We start from the raw sequence: 9,832 nt of genomic DNA, 5'->3' as shown, positions 1-9,832 counted from the left end.
GAAAAGTTTGCAACGAGATGAAGCATTCTACAATGGCTTTGGATTGCCTTTACAAGTTTTGACAATTCTATAACTTGCGATCCTTGGACTCACAATATAAATACTTAGTATATAATGCTCTTAATAGTTTTGAAAGTTTTGAACACTTTTCACTTTATCAAGCAACTTCAGAAAATATGAAAGTTTAGAAACAAAGTTTCTTAAAAAAAATGTGCATAAAATTGTTTACTAAGTGTTTGAAAGTTTTGTATGATTGTAAGCAATTGTGTATTCCGTGTGTTATGGTGTGTCTTGAATTTGATGTCTCAATGCCTTTAAATAGGCTTCCAATCAGCCATGATAACCTTCCATGAAGATGAGACACGATTAGAATGAAACCTATTGACTTTGGATGAAAGCGGTTCATTTGAATTTGAAAATATGGTTTCAACAACTCTATGTAATCGATTGTCACGAAGTGGTAATCAATTACCCAAATTTTCTATCCAAGGTGGTAATTGATTAATACTTTGAATTAATCGGTTACATCAGTCAGTTTTAGTTTGTAACTGTTTTCTCAGTTAGGTAACCTGTTACGTAGTTTCAATAACCTGTTACCATTTGCCTCGTAGTTCAGGTAACATGTTACCTAGTTCTCGTAACCTGTTATCCAGGCCAAGTAACTCATTACTTATTAATTTTGACTTTGCATATTAGACATATCCAATTCTTTGAAAATGATCTTCATTAGTTTCAGCATTGCTACTAATTATTAGAGTGCGTGTTAGGATACAAGTACCTATATGAAAACTTAATCTATAATTCTCTTGAAGCTTGAATCTTCTATGTCTTCATGGTCTTCTTCCTTTTCTTCTTTTTGTGATCTTGGTGTCTTCATCAAAACCGTGCCAAGGTCAAGAGCAAGATCTTCTTCACATGTGTTAGCCTAGTTCCTTTAACTCTTCAATGCAAAAATACTATATGTCGGTTAACAAAGGTTGTAAACTCACCTATGGGGAGAATAAATGGATTGGTACTCAATTACCATTTTTCATTTAGGGAGATATTCAATGATTTTCTACTTTATTTAATTGATTAAAGGATGTCTTAATCGATTTAACCGATTCTCCTTTTAATCGATTAAGTTTAGAACTTAATCTATTAACTAGTACTTCTTTTCGGAAAAACTTGATTTCTCGATACACTAAGATGCAATGATCAACCTAATTTTGTACGCACTCTACCAGATGAATTTATGTAGTTAATTAAACAAAACAAAACATTCAATAAACTCGGAATTATTTGAATGCCAAGTAAAGTATATTGAATATTGTGAAAACATGAAGAGGGGTGTGTTTGGTTTCAGGAAATATTTTCTATTTCTATTTCCTATTTTCATTTTTAAGAAACAATTTTCATTTCCATGTTTTCATTTCCTGAAAATATGTTTGTTATTATCATTTTCATTTTCATAACTATGCACTCTAAACTTTATAAATCAGGATAATTACTCTTGCAATGAATCCAATTCTAAATTCTAATCACTAAAGTAGTCAAACCAATGATTTTATAGAATGTTTACATATTTGATACTTGCCTTTTTCTTTCCAATATATTTTATGTCAATAATACGTTGAACATTTTTAGTTGTTGGACTTGGTAATTTGCTATTACAAAAGCGCGTGAAAAGTCATAATGAGCATCATGCAGTTGCAGATGCTCTCCAAAAAAGGTAAAATTAAAATAAATTACTTATGTACAAGTGCTATACTATTAATTAAGGTTGCAGTAACATCAAGAAGCGTCAATTTTCATCCCTAAATCATATATTATCATAATCATCATCGAACTATTTCAACAATATTATAAGAGAGACGAATAAAAGTTATTATGTTGAGACATAAAGAAATAAATTTTATTATGAAGATATGTGATAGTAAGGACAAGGGAGGCCCTCATCAATTGATTTCAGCATTTTGTTGATTAGTGAAGAGATTAATTGAAAATAATATTCCCCTCATTCCACATCTTTTGATATTTAAGGTTATGCACATAGTTTCAAAAAATATTAAATGAAGTAAAAATTCAATAATATTTGACTAAACTAGTCACATTTAATACACATAAAAAACTGTATTAAAAATGAAATGAAGAAACATGTGGAGAAAATATTAGTAATAAATAAGGGTATAATTGGAAAGTAAAATATAAATGTATATTGGGTTTTCAAAACATCAAAAGATTTGGAATAACATGAAAATGTTAAAACATCAAAAGATATAGATCGAATGGAGTAATAAAAGTCTTAAAATTTTCAATAAAATGTCATTGTCTTATTATTTAAAATATTGGAAATGATATTTTTTCAGTTTTAAAATTTCCAGAAATGAAGCTCATGTTTTCAAAAATATGAAATGAAAACAACAAAGCACACATGTTTTCACCCTTATTTTCTGATTTCATTGAAAATGAAAACAGAAAATGGTCAAAGCAAACACACCCTAAGGGATAAGAGAAATGAGACAATAACTTTTATCCTGGTTCGGTTACCGACCACTGCAATCTACGTCTAATTGATGACCCCACAGCTTCTCACTTCTCTACCAAGATTACTTGAACAATGAACCTAGCTTCTAACGGCTCCTCACCACTTATAACTAGATTTTCTTCAACCTTTTCTCTTCTTCTTGGTGATACCAAATACTAAAGAGAAATTGTCAATACCATCATCTAAATGCGTACAATGAATTATGCACCTTCATACGATGAATATACACAACCTTCCAGAATCTAAAACCTTCCCAAAAACTCTCACACAATCCAGAATATGAAGATGTGAGATTCAAGGTTTTGTAAACTTGATATGATTTGAAAACCTTTTAATACTTATTAATTGATTCATGAAGTATTATCCTATCTCTTTTGTGTATCAAAGTACTTTTCTCTCTTTTCAAAAACACTTGGAAAATTCGATCGTATAATGTAAAATTGAACATCTCAATCAATAATGCCTAGTAAATGGGAAATGTTAGTTAAAATATAGTTTTGTTTGCTGTCGCAGTTAATCAATTAAACAATCTCTACTTATTCAATTAACGTTCTTTAAAAATCTAAGATTCCAGAAACATTAACTTCCCTTAATCGATTAACCCTTAATTTAATTGATTAATGACTTCTCATTTTGCACGGCTTAGTCCATTAACTCAACCTTAATCGATTAAGGGTTTTATGAAAATGTTACTTTAATGACACATGATTTTGAATGATGTATGATTTAACCTTGGTTTAATGCTCCAAAATCATGTGATCATATATTTATACATGTGCATATAAATCATGTATGTATGCATGTAAGTGTCATTATTAGTTATTGTCATATTTCAGGTTGTGAGACTTCCATTAATGTTTACCTAACCTAGACTCTACCCATTCAAACATCTTAAGACCTAAGATAATAGAAAATACTCTTACTCTTCTAGATCTTCTTGAATGCTTGAACTTTGAGCCTTGGCTTTGTTGTTTGTTGATTTGTCCATGTCTTCAAGCTTGTCTTTAAACTTTATTTTCATCAAAATTATGTGATGCATGCTTGCATTTACAATCTCCCTTTTTTGATGATGACAAACCAATGTTGGATCTGCTTGATGATAATTAACTTGTTTTGCAATTTGCTTTGAGTTTTAAGCACAACTCCCACTCACTTTGTACATTGAAAATCTTTGTATTTACTTGTCTCAAAGGGGATTGCTTCGATACCATTGTATCGACATTAGAATTTTTCTAACAAAGCCAAGATGGGGAAAGAAGGAATAACTTATTCACATGATTATTAGAAGTAAGTTGTAACTGGAATATTCTTGAAACCATTATATCGGCGTTGGAATTTATTTCAACAAAGCCGAGATGTTGAACAAAGAATAAGACCGAGTTCACTTACTTATTGGCGCCGCTGCCGGGGAATTGCTTTAATAATAGAATTTTCATATTTATATGTCATTCATCAAATAATTGTGCATAAATTTATTTTTTGTTTTTTGTACAAAGATGTCAATTATTAAATATGTATATAATTTGTCTACTAACTTTTCTTAGAAAATAGACAGAGAAAACCTTTCTTGTGCGTAAAGAGGAACAAACAAATTGAATTTTCTCTTTATCCCGAGATAGAGAAAACACTCAAAAAGAAGATAAAAGCACAAGAAAGGGTTGTCAAGCAAAACCTATCATCCAAGAAGAAAGGATAGAAATGGCAGAGAATCATGAATCAAGGGCAGAGAATCAAAATAGCATTGGTGGATTTGTCAGTTTTACCCTTAGAAATATGATCAGAATAGGAAGACCCTCAGTCACTCAAAGGCCACTAGAGAGGAAAACTAGGTTCGTACAACTTGTGTACGCAAATCCCTTCGTTGGTCTAGATCATGAAGATCCATACAATCACCTCACATTTTTGTTAATGGACTCCAACATCAGCACAAATCCCTTCGTTGGTCTAGATTCAAATCCATGCTAATCAAATGCCCCAACCATGGTTTTGATGTTCAAACTCAAATCCACATTTTTGTTAATGGACTCCAACATCAGCACAAATGGATCTTGAACGCAACTGCGGGTGGGCAGTTAATGGCTAAACCTCCTCAAGAAGCCATTGATATCATCGAATCCATGGCGTTAAATGATCAAAAGAGTCAACTCCAGAGAAGGACACCACCTATGCAAGGTGGAATACTTGAATTAAGCTCAACTGAAGCAGTACTGGCCCAACACAAATTGCTTCAACAACAATTGGAAGAGGTAACCCAAAAACTTAATTATTTGTCAAAACAATTACGGGAAACCTCCAAGAAGCAAATTTATCGGTGTGACAACTGTAGTGAAGATTATGATTCTAATACATGCCGAAATGAGGAAATACATTTTGTGGGAAACCCTCAAAGGCATAACTTTCAAAATAATTACCCTCAAGGGGATAATAATCAGTTTTAGAGAAATCAGCCTTGGAGGCAAGATCTTCCTCAAAAGCAACCCTTCTACCCTCAGAACAATCAATTTCAACACCCCACCCAGGATAAGAGCATTAAACTGGAAGATACTCTAAACCAGTTTATGCAAATGATAATGTCAAATCAGAAGAATACCGATGCTTCTCTCAGGAACATGGAGATACAGATTGGGAAACTAGCCAAACAATTAGCTGAAAATCAGAAATCAACATTCTCAACTAATACAAAAGTAAATTCGAGAGAACATGGTACTGCAATCATGAGGGGTGAATCTGGCTCAACGGAGCAGTAGAAGGGAACAAACTTTTTTTTGGTAACCAATGTCAAGCTAGTGACATTAAAGAAGCACTTGTTGGGAGGCAACCCAATACATTTTGTTATATAATATGTTATTTCCCTTTCCTACATTTTGTCTTTATTCTATTTTTATGAGTACTAACTTCTTTCTTTTTTGTAAAAAAAACAAGATTTTAGGAATTAAACTCGGAAAACAAATTTTTTTTAGAACAAGAGAAAAATTTTCAAGAATGGATTAATGGGCCAAGTCCACAAAATTGAATAAAAAATTCATAAAAAGGGGCTCAAAACATAGTCAAAGTCATGGTCAAGGCTCATAACTCGGTCAAGCCTTGACCACTGACCCACCACCCAGCGTGGGGGACCAGGTGCTCAGCGCCTGTCTGCCAGTCCATGCGCTTTGGAACCAAAAATCCCTCAAAAGGGGATTTTTTTCTTGAGTTTTGACCAGAGACATCTCATCCTTATATAAACACCCTTTCTTGAATTACAAAGCACCAAAGCATTTTGCAAAATCACCTCAAACAAAAACTTTCTCTAAAGTTGTCAAAGTTTTATTTTACCTTCATCATGTAAGTATTCTCCTTCTCAGACATTTTTTATTTTCTTATGTAAATCTTCATTTTTTTTTACTTAATCTTCTTAAAGAAAATGTGCAAGGGGCTTAATCCTTGAAATATCTATATTCTCATGCACATTTTACATATTTATTTCCTAATTTTTTTGGAGTTTTTTTGCAGAATATGGACTTCTCTTAGGAATTTTAGGAGTTTATCAAGGAGAGGCAATGAAGTTGAAACGGAAGACAAGAACTCCAAGTTTGTCTCCAAAGATGCTAGAAAGAAATTCAAAGAAATCACACTCAAGAATGCCATAACTTTAGAGAAAATCATCAACTTGAGTGAGGATGACTTTGGAGGTTTTCTTTTCATGGTGGAAAGGTATGGTTGTCAAAATATTGCTCAATCAAAGAAATTGTTTTTTTTGGATTTTGTAAAGCAATTTTTTGCCAGCTCAAACTCTTCAAGTGAGGCAATGGGCAATCATTACACTTGGGTGAATGGAACCCAAGTTTCCTACAACAAGTACGTGATCAATGAGTACTTGGGGAACCCATGGAATCCATCAAGTGAAGAGCATGACTTATGTGAATACCAAATAAAACTCAATGCATCATATATGGGTGAAGAAGAAAGTCACGATGAAGAGTATGTGCCGAAGAGCTTATGCTTGGAAAATTTGGAGCTCAACATGTATGGGCCCATTTTCAAGTTTTGCATGACTCAACAAACCCAAATTTGGGCAAGTTTCATACTTTCCAACATTTGGCCTTCATCACATGTCTCGGATCTTCCTCTTTCTAAAGCAAAACTCATTAGCTCCATCTATGATGAAGACTCCATAGACATTGCTGCAGTAATCTCCGATGCTATTTGGGATTGCATTAACAAAGGTATCCCTTCCATTATTCTTCCATTTTTTATCACTGACTTATGTAAATTTCAAAATGTGCCTAGACCCTACAATGAAATGATGGCCCTCAAATCTGAAATCAATGTTGTTTATGTCACCAACTTTTGCAAAGAAAAAATCTCTCACAAGCTCAAACCGAGCTTAGAAAGAAGTATGGTGACTTAGGCCCAAAGCAGCCAATTAGCTATGGAAGGACCGTGAGTTCTAAAGTAGATGCCATAATAAGGGAACAACAAATGCAAAACTTGCAACAAAAGGCATGCTACCGTGGGATTAAGGGCATTTATAAGAGTTTGCATAGCATTTTTTGTAAGAAGCTCAATTTCAAGGGAGGATCTTATGAAGAATTTGTGGAAAAAACCAAGTGGCCCGAAGGAAGGTCCCAAGACACAAGTGAAGAAGAAGAGAAGGAAGAATAGAAAAGCTTTTTCCGGTTTTCTCTTTCCCTAAATTTCAATTTCCATGTGATGTTGCATTTCTTTTTGAACTTTATATCATTTGCTATTATGCTTTAATATATGTTATGATCAATTTGAAGTTAAATAGATTGTCTTTTGTTAGCATTTTTTGAAAACAAAGCAAAAAATTTTAAATCACATCAAGTAAGTCCCAGAAAAAATTCAGGCTTGTGGACAAGCCTTCATTTAAAAAGGGGGGACAAGAACTTGACGTAATTTAAAAAATGTCTTGTTTAGATTGTGTAAATATGTAAAAAGTAAATTTGTTTGTGCAAAAAAAAAATTTCTAAACCGAAATCAAAATGGCTAAACAAAATTCTTGTAACATGATCACATGATTAGAAAATACTAAGCATAATTTGAATTAAGCTTTGAGTGAGCAAAATGAGATATATGCTAAACTTTTGTGAAAACATCATATAATGTCATAACTTGAAATTTTTGCAAATTGAAAATTCAATTTTGTGTAACAAGATCTTTGCAAACATCTTTTAAATCAAAAAAGTGTAAAACCAAACCAAGTGAGGGAGTGAGCCAAACACACGTGAGAATCAAAGTCAGAATCAACATTTGATTTGTCTAATTAAACTTGTTTGAGTCTTTAAATCTCTTAATTCCATAAAACTGATAAGAAATGATCAAGGAATGTTCCTTCATTAGTTGAACCAAAGGCCAAAAAGTCCAAACCCAATTAGGATCATCCTTTGATAAGCCCCTTTGAGCCAAACAAGTAAAATAATTTTTCAAATTATCCCACAAACTATCCCTTGAAACCGAATTGAAAAAATGTTCTAAGAGAGCATTAAATTTTAAAGAATAGTTTGAAAGGATTGAGTTGGGGGGGGGGAATTGGTGGACTTTGCTTCTTAAAAATAAAGAAAGAAAGAAAAGCTCAATCTCTTTACAAATGAAAAAGAAAACAAAAAGAGATTGAGAAAAATAGAAGCCAAGGTTCAAAAGTTAAAGAGGCTGGGAAAAAGAAATAATGGAGAAAAGAAGAGTGAAGTGCTTCATTGAGAAAATGCTCTCCTTTTAAGTTAGCATTGAATATCTATAAAAACCATTATCCAAACCAAGCCTCATTACAACCAAAATAAAGACCTTAGTGATCTTTGATTATTTATGCAATTTAAGAGAATTGGTGAGACAAAGAAGAAGTTCAAATTACTACAAACAAATGATTGAAAATTGAGTGAAACACTTACCCTCTAAAAAGTTCCAATTTTGAACTTGTGTGCAAAAAAACACTTTTTGGTTAGAAAAATATTTGCTTAGGTAAATTTTTAGACATTTTTTATAAAAAAAGCATTTATTTCTTGTTTGAAACATTATGTGTCAAAGTTCACAAATCATGAAAAAATCTCATTGAAATCAATTTTTTACATGCTTATGAACATTTGAAATCATGTTGATCATCTTTATACTTATCCAAATGTGAATTCGGATAAGCTTTACGTTTTGTTTGAGAACAAAAAAAGTTTTAATTTGGGGGGAGTCTGATAAGTGCCAAACATACCTAAATTTCATACACTTTTATGGCACTTATCTTAAGCATAATTGAGAAAAACCAACTTAAAACAATACTTTTTGGATAAAATATCACAATCTTGTATATTTGTGTTTGTATTTCTCTTTAATGTGTTTTGTACGATTTAGAAAGAAAAATAAAAGAGAATAAAGACCCATGGTCCAAGAAGAAAACGAAGACAAACTCAAGGTGCTCAAGCAGGCAGCTTAGTGTGGACCAAGCTACGCTGAGCTGATCTGGACACCAGCCTGGCTCAGTCACACCAACCAGGCACATACCAAGTTGCTCAAACAGGCAGCTTAGAGGACCTTCTTGACCGCTCATCCTAGCACATGACAAAGCCTGACACGGTCAGAACACAAGCTTGGCACGGTTAGACACAAGTCTGGCACACGCCCAAACTGCTCAAGCAGGCAGCTCAGCGGTGCCACATGTATGCTGAGCGGTGAACCAAACACCTGACTAGATCAGCAAGCACCAAGCCGCGTCTCAGTCAGCACGGTCAAAGCTGCTCAAGAAGGCAGCTTAGCGGTGCCACATGTGTGCTCAGTGGTATGCACCCAGAATTGACTTAGCCATCAAGAAACCATGAATTCATGCATGACATCACTTCAAGTATCCTACCATAGGCTTTTCAGGAGTAGCTCACCATAGCTAGTCCATAGCTCACAACTAGCTTTGGTGAGTCAAGCTTAAGGAGGTGACTAAGATACTTGACCAAGTGACAAAATCCACGCTGAAGGGTTTGGTCAGCTGCTGAGCGGTGCAAACAAGCAGCTAAGCGGTGCCAGGAAAATTCTATAAATAGGAAGGCATTTTATTCATTCAAGGATGTCTTAATCTTCCCAAGACTTCTTCCCTGAAAAACACAATTCTCTTCTTTCTTTCTTTCTTTCTTTGAAGGCTCGGTTCATAGGAGCTTTTTGTAAGTAAGTGTTATAGTTTTTAGTTTATAATTCAAGAGGAGAAAGGAGAAGGCAAATGAGATGCAAAAATCCATTTTGTAATCTCATTTGGAACTTAAAGCATCCAATCCTTGGATGGATGGCTCATGCTCCTAACAATTTCATTTGAAAGTTGATTATGTATTTATT

Source organism: Lupinus angustifolius, unplaced genomic scaffold, assembly GCF_001865875.1.
Source record: "Lupinus angustifolius cultivar Tanjil unplaced genomic scaffold, LupAngTanjil_v1.0 Scaffold_253, whole genome shotgun sequence".
NCBI lineage: Eukaryota > Viridiplantae > Streptophyta > Magnoliopsida > Fabales > Fabaceae > Lupinus > Lupinus angustifolius.
Note: the sequence above shows the minus strand (reverse complement) of the source record.